Raw genomic sequence first — 20,751 nt, 5'->3', positions numbered from 1 at the left:
TAGCACTTTTCCAGGACTTTCATCTTGTATAACCTTTCAAATTTTTAGTAACTCTCATAAACATCTATGAGTTGGTCTCAGGCTATGAAAAGTTAAGGTAAAGGGCTAGTCCTTTTTTAAAAAAATATTTTTAATTTAAATTCAATTTGCCAACATATAGTGTAACACCCAGTGCTCATCCCATCACCCATGTGGCCTCCTTAGTGCCTGTCACCCAGTTACCCCATCCCCCCACCTACCTCCCTTTCCACAACCCTTTGTTTCCCAGAGTTAGGAGTCTCTCATGGTTTGTCTCCACTCAGTTCTCCTCGTTCTCTTATAATCCCAGAAAGGGCTATTCCTATACTTGGGATGATAGGTTAGAACAGTTTCTCAACCTTGTTTTTGTTTTCATTATCAACTCCCTAAGGAGCCTCATTAGGCATTTTTCCCCCCAATTGCCTCCCTTCCCATGGAATTTTAATGCTGCAGATAGACCATATATCTGTTTATGTACTATATGCATTTCTGTGCTTTATACATTAAAAGAGCAAGATGAGTAAGATGTTTTCACCCCCCCAAGAACCAATTTTCACCCCTGTGGGCGCAATATCACCCCCATAGAGAATGCACGGAGAAGGGATAATAGCTTGAGAGACGTTGCATTCTCAGACTATCAAGCTACTTGCTTGGAGCAAGTAGCAACTCACTGGGCAAAGTAAAGATTAGAAAGCTGATGAAACCCAAGAAGACAGCCTGGATATGTAGAGCACATAAACATCCCCAAGTAAGAGACTGGATTCCCTGCACAGAATGGAATAGAATGCCAGTGCTAAGCCATCAATATATGGTTATTAAAGAAGCATGATTTCACTTTGTAGCTATAGGCTGGTAAAGCCAGGGAATATTTGGTTTACAAATGTAAATAAAACATATTTTGACAAGAATTGATGAGAAAGATGGGGCTTAAAGTTTTTGGCAAAGATGAAACATCGTATACACTTAACTCTATATCCAAAGAGGCATGTGTGATGAAGTACAGGCGGAACGTAATAATTAGGATGATGACTGTCTCGGAAAACAAAGGTCAGAGTTTAAATTATTACCTGATAACAATGCTGTGGAATGTCTCAGTGGCTCAGGCTGGACTGGTGTTATGGTAAAGAATAACAGAGACAATAATATAAATTAAAATGCACAGCAAAGTGCATCTAGTATGAACTCTATCTACTTTCAGTCTTTACAGTGTGGAGACTACATTGCCTACTCAGCAGCAAATAGCATGTTGCATAGGGGTAAATGGATTTTGGTCAGGAGATCCAAGCTCTGTTTCCAGGGATGCTGCCCTAGGCCACTCTAGGTTCTTTACTTGCTGGCCATGTCCTATAATCTGTAAAGTTCAGAAACTAAAGTAGAAGGAATCTAATATACTTTTCCATCTCCTACATTATTTGAAGATATAAAATTATATGCTTTGCTTTCCTGTGCTTTAAATATTTGAATATTTTATGAGCAATTCAACAATCAGCTGTTGAGTATTTACCGAGGATCTCTTACTTTCCACATTGTACTGGACACTGAAACAGGGCAGGATTAACATAAGTCATTTGCTTGATCTCCTTTTCCTACTAACAAATATCTAAAATTTGTGGTATATGTAAGTAACACAAGGAAAAGTAATGTAGTGGTTTAAATTCGTACCAAGATGTAAGTATCAGATCCTTTCCTAAAAGGAGGGTTTTCCAAAGAGAAAGATCAGTAGACTTACTTAGAACATTCTGAGCTGGAAGCAGGACGTGTGAGTAAAGGAGCGACTAATGGGGGAGGGAATGTTGTTGCTGCTGCTGATACCCTGACTTGATATGTTCACGTATATCCTGAGCACCCCATTAGGGTAGTGTGACAACATTTTTGTCTTGGGTTCATTATATTTAATATACTTATCTGAAGATAGACTCACACCCTCAGCCACCATTCCAATGGGGCAGGGGGGAATGACAAGAGTTGGCTTCAACTGGTTAAAACATGGAGTACTGAGTCTATGACTGACACAACTTTCAATAAAAGAGAATATATCCAAATTGATGAAGTTTATGATACAGTGTTCTTCTACATATTTATCACTTCGAGCTTTTGTTTTAGTTTTTGTCTAACATTAGGGACAGTTTTAAAATTGTAGCAGGAGAAAGGAGTTTGCAGTTGAAACCAAAAGCCCTAAATAACTAGAGAAATTATTTTTGACTTGCTATTTTTATTGGTAAGTATACCACTGGCTCAACTTGAGTTAAAACAATCAAACCGGGATCCCTGGGTGGCTCATGGGATCCCTGGGTGGCTCAGCGGTTTAGCGCCGCCTTCAGCCCTGGGCGTGATCCTGGAGTCCCGGGATCGAGTCCCACCTCGGGCTCCCGGCATGGAGCCTGCTTCTCCCTTTGCCTGTGTCTCTGCCAATCTCTCTCTCTCTCTCTCTGTGTGTATCTCTCATGAATAAATAAATAAAATCTTAAAAAAAAAATCAAACCAACCAATAACCTGTTTTGTTTTGTTTTAATAGAAAGCAGCAAAAAATGTACTAACCTGGGTTTTGTAAAACTCCAGAATGTAACTAGAAAGAAAATATTTTCACTTCACTTTTGTCTATGGAGTGAAGTCATCAGACCACCATTACGGCCCATCCTCTATGACATCCTGCTGCTGTGCACTGTGACCTCCAGCCACACTGCAGAACTACTTGCTGGTCCCTCAGTCTGTGGCCTGTGTTCACACAGCACGGTATGGATCTCTTATCACTTTGTACTACCATTAGTCACGTAACTATCTGTTTCTCCCATGAACTGTGAGCTCCCCAGGGGCAGGCACCATGATTATTCATCTTAGTCTTTCCTGGCACCTGGCACAACATCTGCATAATATATACGGTCAATTAGTGTTAATTGAATGAAAGTAAACTACTTTTATTTTCAGTGGCCTTCTAATTATGTAAAGCAGTATAGCTATAATGAATGCTAGAATCCTACATATAATGTAACAGCATATCTCTGTTAGAAATTTTTAAAAGATGAATTTTAATCAAATACATATTTTCTAATTTATATAAGCATGAGATGTCCTTAAATTTTTCTAAGATTCTTATGCGTTTTTTTTAATGTGAATATATAGGAAAATGGAGCTTCCTGTTAATTTTTATTTGTTCTCGTTGGTTTTAATTAGCATTGTTAACATTGAGCAAAACATTCAAACTTAGGAAACAGCTAGATGATGTATTTTACATTTTTTATCCCCCTATTTGAGAGCTTGTAGATACAACCACTTGGTGTCTAAATATTTATTTACAAAATGTCAACAGACAGGAAAAAGTGTAAATAGAAATGCTAGTAATTTTAATGAGAACTAGCTTTGAAATCTAAGATTAACTAGGTTTCAAATACTACAAATAAATACTTATTCTTCTGGACCAGTACATATCTGGATCCAACATTAAACACAGGGCTATGACAAACTTTCTTGGGACATTTTCCTGAATAGTGGCTAAAAAGACAAATATAGTGAAGGATGAATGTTACTGCTATGGTTCTGTTCCCTTCTCTTCACTTGCCCAATTCCATGTAATTTGTTACTGGAATAGTTTCCATAGATAGTATCATGCACTAAAGAACTATGATACCGTTTTGAAGAATATTGATAATGCTAGCTAGATTGTTAGACAAGGAAATACAAGCTCAGGGTGACAAGTCATTTTACAGATCTCAGAAAGGTTGTATTGAAGTGAAGAATCTGTTAAACTATTTTGAAATCTGTTGATAATTACATACTCAATTTCTGAATATTAATAAATTAATGGATTTATCATAAAGTTGTAGTGTTCTTTGTTTCAAATGTGTTTGTAATTCACAACTGTACTTTCACGAGGAGTCAGAGTGGTTCATAACTAAAATACCTATGTGAGACCTTTAACTATGAAGTCAGAAGATAAACAATCATGTATTGCTGTGGGCAGTTTGTCCTCCATAGGACATTTGGCAAAGTTTGAAGACATTTTTTGGTTGTCACAGTTGGAGTGAGGGGAGCTGAGCAGGTAAATTATTACTGATATATAGTAGGTAGAGGTCAGGGATGCTGCTAAATGTCCTGCAATGTCCAGGACAACTACTCCTTCCCCAACAAAGAATTATCTGCCCAAAACATCAGTAGTGGCAAGATAAACTGTGACATAGAAAAGGGAAGAGTAATTATACCAGAAACCAGGTATAATTAATATAACTAAGTATTAAAGTTATCTTTCAGCTGCTTGGCTCCTAAGTCACAATCAATAGAATATTGATAGAAAATGATAATTTTTCAAAGAATATTGAAGTGTTCTCTCTATATATGTTTTTTATTTTGTTACTGTCTTTGGATCTTCCACAAAGACAAAAACTCTGGGTTGCCTGGATGACTCAGCAGTTGAGTGTCTGTCTGCCTTTGGCTCAGGTCATGATCCTGGGGTCTGGGGATCAAGTCCCACATCAGGCTCCCTGTGAGAAGCCTGGTTCTCCCTCTGTCTATGTCTCTGCCACTCTCCCTGTGTCTCTCATGAATAAATAAATAAAATTTTTTAAAAAGACAAAACTCAAGATTAGTTTGTCAATTATAAAAATACTGGAGAGCCAAAGTAAGAAATTTTAAGGGTAAAAATTAGTAAGCATATAGTGACAGTTCTCAAACTTTAGTGTACATACGATTCACCCAAAGAGCTTGTTTAAGATATAATTCTAGGATTTCTTGCGGTTTTTTTTAGATTATTTTTAAAATTTAAATTCAGTTAACATATAATGTACTATTAACTTTAGATAAGGTGGAGTTTAATGATTCATCAGTCTTATATTAATACCTAGTGTCCATTATATTATGTGCCCTCCTTAATGTCCATCACGCAGTTACCCACTCCCTCACCCCACTACCCTGCAGCAACCCTCAGTTCGTTTCCTGTAATTAAGAGTCTCTGATGGTTTGTCTCCCTCTCTGATCTTGCCTTGTTTTATTTTTCCCTCCCTTCCCCGTGATCCTTCTTTATTTCTTAAATTCCATGTATGAGTGAGATCATATGATAATTGTCTTTCTCTGATTGATTTATTTTGCTTAGCATAATACCCTCTAGTTTCTTCTGCATTGCTGCAAGTGGTAAGATTTCATTTTTTGATAACTGAGCAATATTCCATTTTGTGTGGAATATCTTCTTTATCCACTCATCTGTTGGGGCATTTGGGCTCTTTCCATACTTTGGCTACATTGCTGCTACAAACATTGGGATGCAAGTGGTACATTTGTATCTTTTGGATAAATACCTGGTAGTGCAATTGCTGGGTCGAAGGGTAGCTCTATTTTCAACTTTTGAAGAACCTCCATACTGTTTTTCCAGGAAGTCTGTACCAGTTTGCATTCCCACCAGTAGTGTAAGAGGGTTCCCCTTTCTTCAAATCCTCACCAACATTTGTTGTTTCCTGACTTGTTAATTTTAGCCATTCTGATGAGTGTGAGGTGATATCTCATTGTGGTTTTGATTTGTGTTTCCCTGATGTCGAGTGATATTGAGCATTTTTCATGTCTCTTGGCCATTTGTATGTCTTCTTTGGAGAAATGTCTGTTCATGTCTTCTGCCCATTTCTTGACTGGATTATTTGTTCTCGGGGTGTTGAGTTTGGTAAGTTCTCTATAGATCTTGGATACTAACCCTTTATCTGATAAGACATTTGCAAATATCTTCTCCCATTCTGTGAGTTGTCTTTCGTTTTGTCGACTGTTTCCTTTGCTGTGCAAGAGCTTTTATGTTAATGAAGTCTCCATAGTTCATTTTTCTCTTGCCTTTGCAGACGTGTCTACTAAGCTGCTGCGGCTGAGGTCAAAGAGGTTGCTGCCTGTGTTCTCCTCTAGGATTTTGATGGATTCCTGTCTCTCATTTAGGTCTTTCATCCATTTGGGTCTGTTTTGTGTATGGTGTAAGAAAATGGCCCATTTCATTCTTCTGCATGTGGCTGCCCAATGTTCCCAACATCATCTGTTGAAGAGACTGTCTTTTTTCCATTGGATATTCTTTCCTGCTCTGTTGAAGATTAATTGACCATAGAGTTGAGAGTCCATTTCTGAGTTCTCTATTCTGTTCCATTGATCTCTCTGTCTGTTTATGTGCCAGTACCACACTGTCTTGATGGTTATAGCTTTATAATAGAGCTTGAACCCCAGAATTGTGATGTCACCAGCTTTGGTTTTCTTTTTTTCAACATTCACTTGTTTATTCAGGGTCTTTTCTGGGTCCATCCAGATGTTAGGGCTATTTGTTCCAGCTCTGTAAAAAACAAAGTTGATGGTATTTTGATAGAGATTTCATTGAATGAGCAGATTGTTCCAGGCGGCATAGACATTTTAACACTATTTCTTCTTCCAATCCATGAGAATGGAATATTTTTTCCATTTCTTTGTGTCTTCTTCAGTTTCTTTCATAAGTGTTCTATAGTTTTTTGAATACAGGTCCTTGGCCTCTTTGGTTAGGTTTATTCCTAGGTATCTTATGTCTTTTGGTGGCCTTGTAAATGGGGTCAACTCTCTTAATTTCTCTTTCTTGTGTTTCATTGTTAGTGTATAAAGATGCAACTGATTTCTGTGCATTGATTTTATATCCTGCCACTTTGCTGAAATCCTATATGAGTTATAGCAATTTTGAGGTGGAGTCTTTTGGGTTTTCCACATAGAGTATCATGCCATCTGTGGAAAGTGAGAGTTTGACTTCCTCTTTGCCAATTTGGATGCTGCTTATTCCTTTTTTGTCGTCTGATTGCTGAGGCTTGGACTTCTAGTATTATGTTGAACAACAGTGGTGAGAGTGGACATCCCTGTCATGTTCCTGACCTTAGAGGAAAGGCTTTCAGTTCTTACCCATTGAGGGTGATACTTGGTGTGGACTTTTCATATGTAGCTTTTATGATATTGAGATATGTTCTCTCTATCCTGACGCTGAAGAGTTTTAATCAAGAAAGAATGCTGTACTTTGTCAAATCTTTCTGCATCTGTTGAGAGGATCATATGGTTCTTGTCCTTTCTTTTATTAATGTAGTGTATCACATTGATTGATTTGTGGATGTTGCATCACCCTTGCAGCCCAGGAATAAATCCCAATTGGTCATAATGAATAATACTCTTAATTTACTGTTGGATCCCATTGGCTAGTACTTCGGTGAGAATTTTTGCATCCATGTTCATCAGGGATATTAGTCCGTAATTCTCCTTTTTTTGGTGGAGTCTTTTTTTGGGGGATCAAGGTAATGCTAGCCTCATAGAAAAAGCTTGGAAGTTTTCTTTCCATTTCTATTTTTTGAAATAGCTTCAGAAGAATAGGTATTAATTCTTCTTTAAATGTTTGGTAGAAGTCCCCTGGGAAGCCATCATCCCTGGACTCTTGTTTCTTGGGAGATTTTTGATTACTTCTTTAATTTCCTTGCTGGTTATGGGTCGGTTCAGGTTTTCCATTTCTTCCTATTTCAGTTTTGGTAGTTTATACATCTCTAGGAATGCATCCATTTCTTTTAGATTGCTTAATTTGTTGGCATATAGTTGCTCATAATAGGTTCTTATAATTGTATTTCTTCATTGTTGATTGCAATCTCTCCTCTTTCATTCATGATTTTATTTATTTGAGTCCTTTCTCTTTTTTTTTTTTGATTAGTCTGGCCTGGGGTTTATCAATCTTATTAATTCTTTCAAAGAGCCAGCTCCTAGTTTTGTTGATCTGTTCTACTGTTCTTTTATGGTTTCTATTTCATTGGTTTCTGCTCTAATCTTTATTAATTCTCTTCTGCTGCTGAGTTTAGGCTTTATTTGCTGTTCTTTCTCCAGCTCTAAGGTTAAGTTGTGTATTTGAGATGATCTTTTTTCTTGAGAAAGACTTGTATTGCTATATACTTCCTTCTTAGGACTGCCTTTGCTGCATCCCAAAGGTTTTGAACAGTTGTATTTTCATTTTCATTTGTTTCCATTTTTTTAAATTTCCTTTAATTTCCTGGTTGACCTGTTCATTCTTTAGTAGGATGCTCTTTAACCTCCATGTATTTGAGTTCCTTCAAAATTTCCTCTTGTGATTAAGTTCAAGTTTCAAGACATTGTGGTCTGAAAATATGCAGGGAATCCCAATCTTTGGTACTGGTTGAGACCTGATTTGTGACCCAGTATGTAATCTGTTCTGGAGATGTTCCATGTGCACTCAAGAAGAATGTCAATTCTATTGCTTTAGGATGGAATGCTCTGAATATATACATGAAGTCCACATGGTCCAGTGTGTCATTCAAAGCCCTTGTTCCCTTGTTGATCTTCTGCTTAGATGATTTGTCCATTGCCACGAATGGGATGTTAAAGTCTCCTGCTATTATTGTATTATCATCAATGTATTTCTTTAATTTTATTATTACTTGGTTTATATAATTGACTGCTTTCATGTTAGGAGCATAAATATTTACAATTATTAAACCTTCTTGTTAGATAGACCCCTTAATTATGATTAATCATTCCTTATCTCTTTCTCATTTCTTATTATAGTCTTCAGTTTAAAATCTAATTTGTCTGATATAAAGATTGCTATACCAGCTTTCTTTTGATGTCCATTAGCATGATAAATGATTTTTTACCCCCTCACTTTCAATCTGGAAGCATTTTGGGGTCTAAAATGAATCTCTTGTAGACAGTGTTTCAGTGGGTCTTGCTTTTTTTATCCAATCTGATATCTTGTGTCTTTTGATTGGGGCGTTTAGCCCATTTACATTCAGAGTAACTATTGAAAGATAGGCATTTAATGTCACTGTATCACCTATAAAGTCACCGTTTCTGTATATTGTCTCTGTTCCTTTCTGATATAGGTTACTTTGGTCTCTCTTTTTGCTTAAAGGATTCCCTTTAGTATTTCTTATGGGGCTAGTTTCGTGATCACAGATTCTTTCAGTTTCTATTTGTCCTGGAAGCTATTTTTTTAAAGATTTTATTTATTTTTTCATGAAAGACACAGAGAGAGAAAGAGAGGCAGAGACATAGGCAGAGGGAGAAGCAGGCTCCATACAGGGAGCCTGAGGAGGGACTTGATCCCAGGACTCCAGGATCACGCCCTGAGCTGAAGGCAAATGTCCAATGGTGTCCACACAGGTGTCCCTGTTCTGGAAGCTTTTACTCTTTCTTATTTTGAATGACAGGCTTGCTGGATAAAGTATTCTTGGCTGTATTTTTTTTTTTTCATTTAGCACCCTGAATATATCATGCCAGTTCTTTCTGGCCTGCCAGATCTCTGTGGATAGGTCTGCTGCCAGTCTAATGTTTCTACCCTTGTAGATTATGGACCTCTTGTCCTAAGCTGCTTTCAGGATTTTTTTCTTTGTCCCTGAGATTTGCAAGCTTCACTATTATATTTTGAGGTATTAACCTATTTTTATTGATTTTGAGGGGGGTTCTCTGTGCCTCCCGGACTTAAATACCTGTTTTCCTTCTCCAGATTAGGGAAGTTCTCTGCTATAATTTGTTCCAATATACCTTCTTCCCTCTCTCTCTTTCCTTTTATTCTGGGATCCCAATATTCTAATATTGTTTTGCTTAATGATATCACATATCTCTCAAATTCTCCCCTTGTGATGCATTAGTTGTTTATCTCTCTCTCAGATTCTTTATTCTCCATCATTTTGTCTTCTGTATCACTAATTCTATCTTCTGCCTCATTTATCCTAGCAGTTAGAGCCTCTATTTTTTATTGCATCTCACTAATAGTCTTTTTTATTTTAACTTGATTAGATTTTAGTTCTTTTATTTCTGCAGAAAGGGATTCTCTGGTGTCTTCTATGCTTTTTACAAGGCCAGCTGTTATCTTTATAATCATTATTCTGAACACTAGTTCCAACATCTTACTTATATTCATACTGATTAGATTCCTGGCAGTTAGTACTGTCTCTTATTCTTTTTTTTGAGGTGAGTCTTTCCATCTTGTCCTTCTTGCCTAAAGTGGTTGCTTTTCTATTCGTAGAGTTGTGGCAATTCTTTTCTTAGATCTCCATTTGAGTTCGCAGGTACTCAGAATGATTTGATAGCTAGCTAGCTAAATTCCTAGGACCAGGCAAAACTTAGGTCTCCTACTCCTCTGCCATCTTGGACTCCTCCTCCTCTAGGAGTTCTTGTTGAAAGATTATTATTTAGCAGGCATCAGCTCTATAGACCATACTTTTATAAATATTAATTTAGTGGAATGAATCATCAATGTAAACCTTAAAGCAGCACTTCTCAAACCTGTACCATCAGTATTATCTGTGGAATGTTTCAAAATATAAAATATAAAACATACATGTATTGATGTTATTCCCAGAAATTCTGATTCAAAAAGTCTTGGATTAGGACTAATACACCCGTGTATATTTTAGAGCTCCCCCCACCAAGTTGATTCTGTTTATCAACCAAGAAATACACTTGCCACCATAGTCTATTATTATAATAGAATTTGGCGTTAAATTCATTTTTGACAGAAGCTAGATGAAAGTCTGTTCAAAACTATTTCTGGATAGTGCCAGGGCTACATATAGGATGGGATTTTGATTTATATTTAAACCCCAGTTGCCCAGTTTTCTAGCTATGTGACCCTGAGTACTTCATTTAAGCTCTCTAAGTTTCCTCTCTGGTAAAATGGTAATAATGATGCCTGCTTTGTAATGACTTCTGTGGATTGGTTAGTAAAGTGCCTGGCATAGAGTAAGTACTCAATAAACAACTGCAAGCTTTAAAGCAAACTAGTTGTCTAGATGTATATATATAAAGCTAATATATAGATATCTATATGTTAGGTATCAGTTTTTCTAGTATTAATACTCCTCACAAAAATTAAAGAGCTTAAAACTATATCCTTGCCTAGAGAGTTATGTCCCTCTCTCAAATAGAATGGCTGTCAAAAATGACTTCATAGAAAACACTCCAACATATTTACAAGTCAGTTTGCATACTTCAACTTCAGTATACGCTGTGGAGAAATAAAGTAGTAATTAGTCTCTAAAATAGTCCTTAATGATTCCTGCCTCCTAGTGTTCATAGTCTATTATCCCTTCCCTTGAGTGTGAGCTGGGCTCACTTCTAATGAATAGAGTATAGCAGAAATGATGAGATGTCGTTTCTGAGTTTAGGTTACAAAAAGATCTGGCTTCTGTTTGAAGTGCTCTCTCCTCCTTCACTACTCCAACAGAAGACAGCTCCCATGTTGTGAGCTGCCTTATGGAGAGGCCCATGTGGCAAGGAACTGATGTATCTGACAAAGGCAGTGAGGGCTTGAGGACTGCCAATAGCCACATGGGTGAGCTTGAAAGTGGATCATCTCTCAGCCAAGCTTTGATATGACAGCAGTACAGCTTGACCCCTTGAGGGCAGCCTTATGAGAGACCCTGAGCCAGAGGCATCCAGCTGAGCTGTGCTTGAATCCTTTACCCACAGAAACTGTAAGATAATAAATGCTTGTTGCTGTTGGTTTTTTTGTATATAGTAATTTTATTCATTACATGCTTTTTATTGAAGTATAATAGACATACAATATTATATTAATTTCAGGTATACAACATAGTAATTAAATCTCGTCACAATAAGTATAGTTACTGTCACCAAAGTTAATACAATGTTATTGACTATATTCCCTATGCTGTACTTTTCATCCCTGTGATTTTCTTATTTTATAACTGGAAGTTTGTATCTCTTAATTTTTTTCACCTGTCACCCCCTTCCCCTCCCCTCTGGCAACCACCAGACTCTGTATTTACGAGTCTATTTATGTTTTTGTCTGTTTGTTAGATTTGCTTTTTAGATTCCAAATATAAGTGAAATCACATGGTATTTGTTTTTTCTGACTTATTGCAGTTAGCATAATATTCTCTAGGTCCATCCATGTCACAAATTGCAAGATTTCATTCATTATTATGACTGAGTAATGGCATTGCATATATATACTCCATCTTTGTTATCTATTCATCTATTGATGGACACTTTGGTTGTCTCCATATCTTGGCTATTATAAATAATGCTTCAATAAACTTGGGATACAAATATCATTTTTAATTAGTGTTTTTGTTTTCTTTGGGAAGATATCCAGAAGTGAAATTATTAGGTTATATGGTATTTTTATCTTTAAGCTTTTGAGGAATCTCCATACTAGAGATTTTATATAGTGGCTGCACTAATTTGCATTCCCCCACACACACAGTGTGTGAGGTGTCCCTTTTTTCCACATCTTCACCAGTTATTTTTTGTCTTTTGATTTTTTTTTGATACTTTCTGACTGGTGTAAAGTGATATCTTATTGTGGTTTTGATTTCCCTAATGATTGGTGATGTTGAGCACTTTTTCATGTGTCTTGGCCATCCGTATGTCATCATTGGAAAAATGTTTATTCAGGTCATCTGCCCATTTTCAATCAGATTATTTGGGGTTTTTGGTTCTAAGTTTTGTGAGTTCTTTTTATATTTTGGATAATAACCCTTTATTGGCTATTTTATGTGCAAATATTTTCTCCTATTCAGTAGATTGCTTTTCATTTGGTTGATATAGTCCCAATTATTCATTTTTGCTTTTGTTTTCCTTGCCTAAGGAGACAGATTCAGAAAAATATTCTAAAGCCAATGACCAAGAGATTGCTGTCTGTGGTTTTCTAAGGAGTTATATGGATTTGGGTCTTCCATTTAGGTCTTTAATACATTTTGAGTTTATATTTGTGTATGGTACAAGAAATTGGTTGAGTTTCATTCTTTTGCATACGTGCTGTTTTCCCAGCACTATTTATTGAAGAGACTTTCTTCTCCCCATTAAATATTCTTGCCTCCTTTGTTGTAGATTAATTAAAATTACCATGCAAGTGTGAGCTTATTTCTGGGCTATTTTTGTGAAAGTGCTATTCTGTTTTGATTATTACAGCTTGGTAGCATAGTTTGAAATTGAGATTGTGATACCTCCAGTTTTGTTCTTCTTTCTCAAGATGCTTTGGCTATTCAAGGTCTTTTATGGTTCCATACAAATTTTTAAATTGTTTGTTCTAGCTCTGTGAAAAATACTATTGGCATTTTGATAGGGATTGCATGAATCTATAGATTGTTCTGAGTAGTATGGATATTTTAACAATATTATTTCTTCCAGTCTATGGACTTGGTACATCTTTCCATTTATTTGTGTCATGAATTTCTTTCATCAGTGTCTTATATAAGTGCTTATTGTTTGAAGCCACTAAGTACTGGAAAAATTTGTTACACAGCAATACGTAACCAATACAAATAATATTGATGTTCTGCCTTCAAATTCAAGGATATAAGTTTAACCTTTGAAAGAAGAAAGGTTACCATGAAAGAGAATGTATTTCAAATATTCTTGGATGAAACCAAAGAACTGTCATGGTAATTTCGTATCATTTAACATGATATAAAATTTATTATTCACAGATGAGTAACATAAGGGCTATACCATAACCATCAGGTCCAGGCTCAGTGGCAGATACAGCAAATATTAAAGTTACTGTAGTAGTGCTCCTAAGTGGCTAGAACATAAGAAAATAGTTGGTTCTAAAAATGGCATAAATTGGTAAATATTACAATGATTTCTCAGGAAGTTGATAGCCAAATTGTTTGATTGTTTAACAGGGATATTTTGATATGTTGGTGATTATAGAAATTCTAAGGTCATTCTTTTAGTCGCTATGAGTAGAGGTTTTGGGAGCAGCTGGATGGCTCAGTCAGTTAAGCATCAGACTCTTGATTTCATGAAGCTCAGGTCATGATCTCAGGGTCATGAGATAGAGCCCTGCATCGGGCTTTGTGCTGGGTGTGCAGCCTGCTTAAGATCCTCTCTCTCTCCCTCTCCCGTGGCCCTTTGCTCAACTTCTCTTTCGAAAGAAGAAGAAAAATAAATAAGTAGAGGTTTGAAGTCAGACTAGTTCAACTACCTTTCTGTATTTCCCAACTCTACTATTTAATTCCTCCATGAGTTTTGATACCACCTTACTTCTCTAAGTTTTAGTTTTTTTCATTTGTAAAAGAGGGTGACTAATAGAACCTACCTCATGTAATCATAAGGAATAAAATCCAAATAATGTATTTATTATAATGTCTCCAAGTAACCATTTTATAAATTCAAGTTATCATAATAAAAGGCATAATTATTGTGTCATCTCAGATCAGATGTACACATCAATTACTGTACTTTCCCTTTTGAGCAATTGTGAGTTGTTTTCAAAGTGCTGATAGAAAATTATTTAGAACCTAGAACTCCATGCAGCTAAAGTATTATTCAATTGAGAGTGATGAAAGTCACAGAATTTATTATACATACACAGACACTCAGAGTTAAAACTGAAAGTCCCTTTCTGAAAGACTTACTAGAAAATATATTTCAGTAAAAGAAAATGAATCTAGGAGAAGTATATGCAATAAGCAATGATATGTAAAAACAAGTAGAACTTATTTTTAATTTTAAATAAGTATAAGTTTTTAATCAGTATATTTAACAGTATATTTAATAAGTGGATTCCCTGCCTCCTCCAGTGAATTTTGGTTCTTTCATGTGGATAGAGAAAAGATATGAGCCAATGTAGTTTGTAAAGAACAACTGAATATTGATCTTTGTTTTTTTATGACATAAAAATATAAAAATAAAGTTAACTAGTACTCTTGCCAATTCTTGAGATGACTGTCTTTAATATCTGTAACCATTTTTCCATGTTCTATGTATGAATTTAAATAACTGAGATGTATATTATACACACAATATAAATATAAATTTCAGTTACCAGTGGGGAAAAAATCTAGACTGTCAGCATCTGATGTAGGAGGGACAGATGAGGAGGAAATAAAAGCATATTAAGTTTCTTTTTCAGAAAGACAGTATGAGGACTGGTGTTGATGTTGATGTTGATTACAAAATACAAATTAAATTATGTGTTTTTAAAAGTTACGGATAACTGCTAGAAAAAAAAAGAATAACTACTAGAGGAATAGTAACAGTCTAGGATATAACTACGTAAAAGAAGTTTAAAAGGTAAAAGTCCAAGTGTAATATTATACCAATAAGTATGAAATGAAATGCATAATTTACTAAGAACGTTTAAATTATAACTGGCACAACCTAAGTAGGATACCTGATTAGACCATCATCCATCGAATATGTTAAAATCAAAATGAGGGGTGCCCAGGTGGCTCACTTGGTAGAGTATGTGATTCTTGATCTCTGGATCATGAGTTTGAGCCCCATAGAGATTACTTAAAATTAAAAAAAATCAAAATTAAAAATGTATGCTCTGACCCTCAAAAGCTGCCAAGTCCTAATTCCTTCCCCTATAGGTGATATCTACCAAACTTTCAAGGAACGTGGAATCTCCAACTTACCCAAATTGTTCCAAATAATAAGAAAAGATGGAAAGTTACTAAATATATTTTATGATTCACCTAAAACACTAGAATCATATCTGACTAATGTTAGCAAATTATAGCAAATTATAGGACACTGTCATTTATGTACAAGATTGATAGCTTGTCTAGAGACTTGCATAACCCATTATAAAGTATAACAAGAAAAACGATGCCATTTTTCATAGGCACAAAAAACAATAAAATAGCTAGGAATATAACCAGTTAGTTTTTTTTAAATCCATGGAAAAATATAAAATGATACCGAAAGACCTAAAAAATGCTTTAGTATATGGAAAGATGTATAATAATATCTATAGATGCACAAACTATATTTCTGACCATAAATTCTCACCATACTAATTTATCAATTCATTAATCCCAAATAAAATCCCAATACAGATCTTCATAGGAGTTAAAAGTTTATTTTAAAATTCATGTACTATAGTAAATGCAAAATGGTAGCCAAGACAATACTTAAAAATAAAAAATGAATTTTTCCTATATGATATTAAAACATAAAGTATAGTAATTAAAACTGTGTGGAATTGGCTAACGACAGAAATACATGGTGAAATGAAATAGATAATGCAGAGACTGGCCCGTGCATACTTAGGAAATTAGACCATGATAGATGCAACATTTCATGTCAATGGAGAAAAGACAGATTATTCAATATATACTTTCCAGGCAATTGTGTCATCATTTAAAAAAATAATTATATTCTTCCTCATGGCAATAGTAATATTAAATTCTGGATGAACTGAATAACTAAATATAAAAGACAACACAATGAGAATAATAGAAGAATATGTAAATGATTATGTTTACAACCTTGAAACGGGGAAGATTTTGTGACAAGACACCAAAAATGGATAAGTTTGGCTGTATCAAATGTTAGGACTTCTCATTGATGAAATGCATCACTAATAGAATAAAAAGATGAGGACATTCAGGCAGAAAATATTTGCAGTGTAATGAGTAGGGGTTTTCATCAAGTGTATACAAGGAATTCTTACAAATCAATAAGAAAAAAGCATAAGTGCAATACAAATTAGCAAAAGAAAGGAACAATTTATAGAAGAGAAGATATAAATGGTTAAAGCAGGTATAAAAACTAATATTGTCCTCCAGAGAAGCAAATAATAAAGAAGTCCACCGCAAATTCTACCCATGTAATTAAACATTCTTATTTTTTAAAAAGGAAAAGCATATATTTGGTCTTTAGATTTAAACCTTATCACTTACTAATGATATTTTCTTGGACCAATTCTGCTTTTCTTCCCTCCAAATAAGTTGAACATCGCAGGGTATTGTAAAGGTTAAATAAGATTAGATAGGTAGATAGTCGGTCTAGTACTTGGTATATAAACCAGTGTTTGATAATTATCATGTAGTATTACTTATCACTGTGCTAGGAATATGCCATAAAGCCAACAACACCCAAAGACACTGATGATTATCACTTTACTTATTAGGAGAGAGTAATGAATAGCAGGTTGTTCCATGATTCAGTGCCACTTGTCTTTTTTTCCAAGCTTCTACCATTTTGTGGGGCAAGGGTGATGATGTTGCTAGCTCTCATAATTTGTCTACAATAGAGCCTTGTTTCCCTGAAGGCTGCTTATCTCTTTCAAGAGAGATTGATTGTATTGATGGCTCAAATAATGGTCTTCCTAGATCCATACCCTTTATGATGTGAGTTTGAAAGTCCTCCCATTAAGAGGTGGCGTGAATTTCCCCATCCCTTGAATATGAGATAAACGTTTGACTTGTTTGGCCAATAGAATGTAGGGGAAGCAACAGTGTACTAGTTCTTTTTTTTTTTTTTTTTTTTTTTTTTAATGAGCATTTAAATATTTAATCTTAGCATGCTTTTTGATCATTAAGTATTATTCATTTGTGGACAATAATCAGTGTCTCCTATAAATTGACTTGGCAAAGTAAGTTCTCTGAAAATTTAATTATATGCTTATATTTAATTTAAGAGACAAAAACAGTTCTCAACACCCTTCACAGTATCAAGAAGCATTAAAACTGAACAAATTGATTTAGACAAGGGAAAAATGACATCTCTTTGATTTTAGGAACAAACTTTCCCCCCTTTTATTTTTTTTTTTTTTTCCTTTTTTTTTTTTTTTTTTTTTAATTGGTGTTCAATTTACTAACATACAGAATAACACCCAGTGCCCGTCACCCATTCACTCCCACCCCCCGCCCTCCTCCCCTTCTACCACCCCTAGTTCGTTTCCCAGAGTTAGCAGTCTTTATGTTCTGTCTCCCTTTCTGATATTTCCCACACATTTCTTCTCCCTTCCCTTATTTTCCCTTTCACTATTATTTATATTCCCCAAATGAATGAGAACATATAATGTTTGTCCTTCTCCGACTGACTTACTTCACTCAGCATAATACCCTCCAGTTCCATCCACGTTGAAGCAAATGGTGGGTATTTGTCATTTCTAATAGCTGAGTAATATTCCATTGTATACATAAACCACATCTTCTTTATCCATTCATCTTTCGTTGGACACCGAGGCTCCTTCCACAGTTTGGCTATCGTGGCCATTGCTGCTAGAAACATCGGGGTGCAGGTGTCCCAGCGTTTCATTGCATTTGTATCTTTGGGGTAAATCCCCAACAGTGCAATTGCTGGGTCGTAGGGCAGGTATATTTTTAACTGTTTGAGGAACCTCCACACAGTTTTCCACAGTGGCTGCACCAGTTCACATTCCCACCAACAGTGTAAGAGGGTTCCCTTTTCTCCACATCCTCTCCAACATTTGTTGTTTCCTGCCTTGTTAATTTTTCCCATTCTCACTGGTGTGAGGTGGTATCTCATTGTGGTTTTGATTTGTATTTCCCTGATGGCAAGTGATGCAGAGCATTTTCTCATGTGCATGTTGGCCATGTCTATGTCTTCTTCTGTGAGATTTCTGTTCATGTCTTTTGCCCATTTCATGATTGGATTGTTTGTTTCTTTGGTGTTGAGTTTAATAAGTTCTTTATAGATCTTGGAAACTAGCCCTTTATCTGATATGTCATTTGCAAATATCTTCTCCCATTCTGTAGGTTGTCTTTGAGTTTTGTTGACTGTATCCTTTGCTGTGCAAAAGCTTCTTATCTTGATGAAGTCCCAATAGTTCATTTTTGCTTTTGTTTCTTTTGCCTTCGTGGATGTATCTTGCAAGAAGTTACTATGGCCGAGTTCAAAAAGGGTGTTGCCTGTGTTCTTCTCTAGGATTTTGATGGAATCTTGCCTCACATTTAGATCTTTCATCCATTTTGAGTTTATCTTTGTGTATGGTGAAAGAGAGTGGTCTAGTTTCATTCTTCTGCATGTGGATGTCCAATTTTCCCAGCACCATTTATTGAAGAGACTGTCTTTCTTCCAATGGATAGTCTTTCCTCCTTTATCGAATATTAGTTGCCCATAAAGTTCAGGGTCCACTTCTGGATTCTCTATTCTGTTCCACTGATCTATGTGTCTGTTTTTGTGCCAGTACCACACTGTCTTGATGACCACAGCTTTGTAGTACAACCTGAAATCTGGCATTGTGATGCCCCCAGATATGGTTTTCTTTTTTAAAATTCCCCTGGCTATTCGGGGTCTTTTCTGATTCCACACAAATCTTAAAATAATTTGTTCTAACTCTCTGAAGAAAGTCCATGGTATTTTGATAGGGATTGCATTAAACGTGTATATTGCCCTGGGTAACATTGACATTTTCACAATATTAATTCTGCCAATCCATGAGCATGGAATATTTTTCCATCTCTTTGTGTCTTCCTCAATTTCTTTCAGAAGTGTTCTATAGTTTTGAGGGTATAGATCCTTTACATCTTTGGTGAGGTTTATTCCTAGGTATCTTATGCTTTTGGGTGCAATTGTAAATGGGATTGACTCCTTAATTTCTCTTTCTTCAGTCTCATTGTTAGTGTATAGAAATGCCACTGACTTCTGGGCATTGATTTTGTATCCTGCCACGCTACCGAATTGCTGTATGAGTTCTAGCAATCTTGGGGTGGAGACTTTTGGGTTTTCTATGTAGAGTATCATGTCATCGGCGAAGAGGGAGAGTTTGACTTCTTCTTTGCCAATTTGAATGCCTTTAATGTCTTTTTGTTGTCTGATTGCTGAGGCTAGGACTTCCAGTACTATGTTGAATAGCAGTGGTGAGAGTGGACATCCCTGTCTTGTTCCTGATCTTAGGGGAAAGGCTCCCAGTGCTTCCCCATTGAGAATGATATTTGCTGTGGGCTTTTCATAGATGGCTTTTAAGATGTCGAGGAATGTTCCCTCTATCCCTACACTCTGAAGAGTTTTGATCAGGAATGGATGCTGTATTTTGTCAAATGCTTTCTCTGCATCCAATGAGAGGATCATATGGTTCTTGGTTTTTCTCTTGCTGATATGATGAATCACATTGATTGTTTTACGGGTGTTGAACCAGCCTTGTGTCCCAGGGATAAATCCTACTTGGTCATGGTGAATAATTTTCTTAATGTACTGTTGGATCCTATTGGCCAGTATCTTGTTGAGAATTTTTGCATCCATGTTCATCAGGGATATTGGTCTGTAATTCTCCTTTTTGGTGGGGTCTTTGTCTGGCTTTGGAATTAAGGTGATGCTGGCTTCATAGAACGAATTTGGAAGTACTCCATCTCTTTCTATCTTTCCAAACAGCTTTAGGAGAATAGGTATGATTTCTTCTTTAAACGTTTGATAAAATTCCCCTGGGAAGCCATCTGGCCCTGGACTCTTGTGTCTTGGGAGGTTTTTGATGACTGCTTCAATTTCCTCCCTGGTTATTGGCCTGTTCAGGTTTTCTATTTCTTCCTGTTCCAGTTTTGGTAGTTTGTGGCTTTCCAGGAATGCGTCCATTTCTTCTAGATTGCCTAATTTATTGGCGTATAGCTGTTCATAATAGGTTTTTAAAATCGTTTGTATTTCCTTGGTGTTGGTAGTGATCTCTCCTTTCTCATTCATGATTTTATTAATTTGAGTCTTCTCTCTCTTCTTTTTAATAAGGCTGGCTAATGGTTTATCTATCTTATTAATTCTTTCAAAGAACCAACTCCTGGTTCTGTTGATCTGTTCCACAGTTCTTCTGGTCTCGATTTCGTTGAGTTCTGCTCGAATCTTTATTAGCTCCCTTCTTCTCTTGGGTGTAGGATCTATTTGCTGTTTTTTCTCTAGCTCCTTTATGTGTAAGGTTAGCTTTTGTATTTGAGTTCTTTCCAGTTTTTGAATGGATGCTTGTATTGTGATGTATTTCCCCCTTAGGACTGCTTTTGCTGCATCCCAAAGATTTTGAACGGTTGTATCTTCATTCTCATTAGTTTCCATGAATCTTTT

The 20,751-nt window shown here is 35.9% G+C and overlaps 1 long non-coding RNA gene across 1 annotated transcript in view; it reads left to right on the top strand.

The window, feature by feature from the left end:
- Positions 1 to 2,680: 2,680 nt before the first annotated feature.
- The window catches only part of LOC144288904 (uncharacterized), an 89,990-nt gene continuing 71,919 nt past the window's right edge, over positions 2,681 to 20,751 (top strand). Inside the window, exon 1 of the long non-coding RNA XR_013356968.1 lies at positions 2,681 to 2,751. This is a non-coding gene — a long non-coding RNA (uncharacterized LOC144288904). The remainder of the gene's footprint in view (positions 2,752 to 20,751) is intronic.

The sequence above is a fragment of the Canis aureus genome, chromosome 18 (assembly GCF_053574225.1).
Source record: "Canis aureus isolate CA01 chromosome 18, VMU_Caureus_v.1.0, whole genome shotgun sequence".
Taxonomy (NCBI): domain Eukaryota; kingdom Metazoa; phylum Chordata; class Mammalia; order Carnivora; family Canidae; genus Canis; species Canis aureus.
This window is presented reverse-complemented; position numbering and strand designations above follow the sequence as displayed.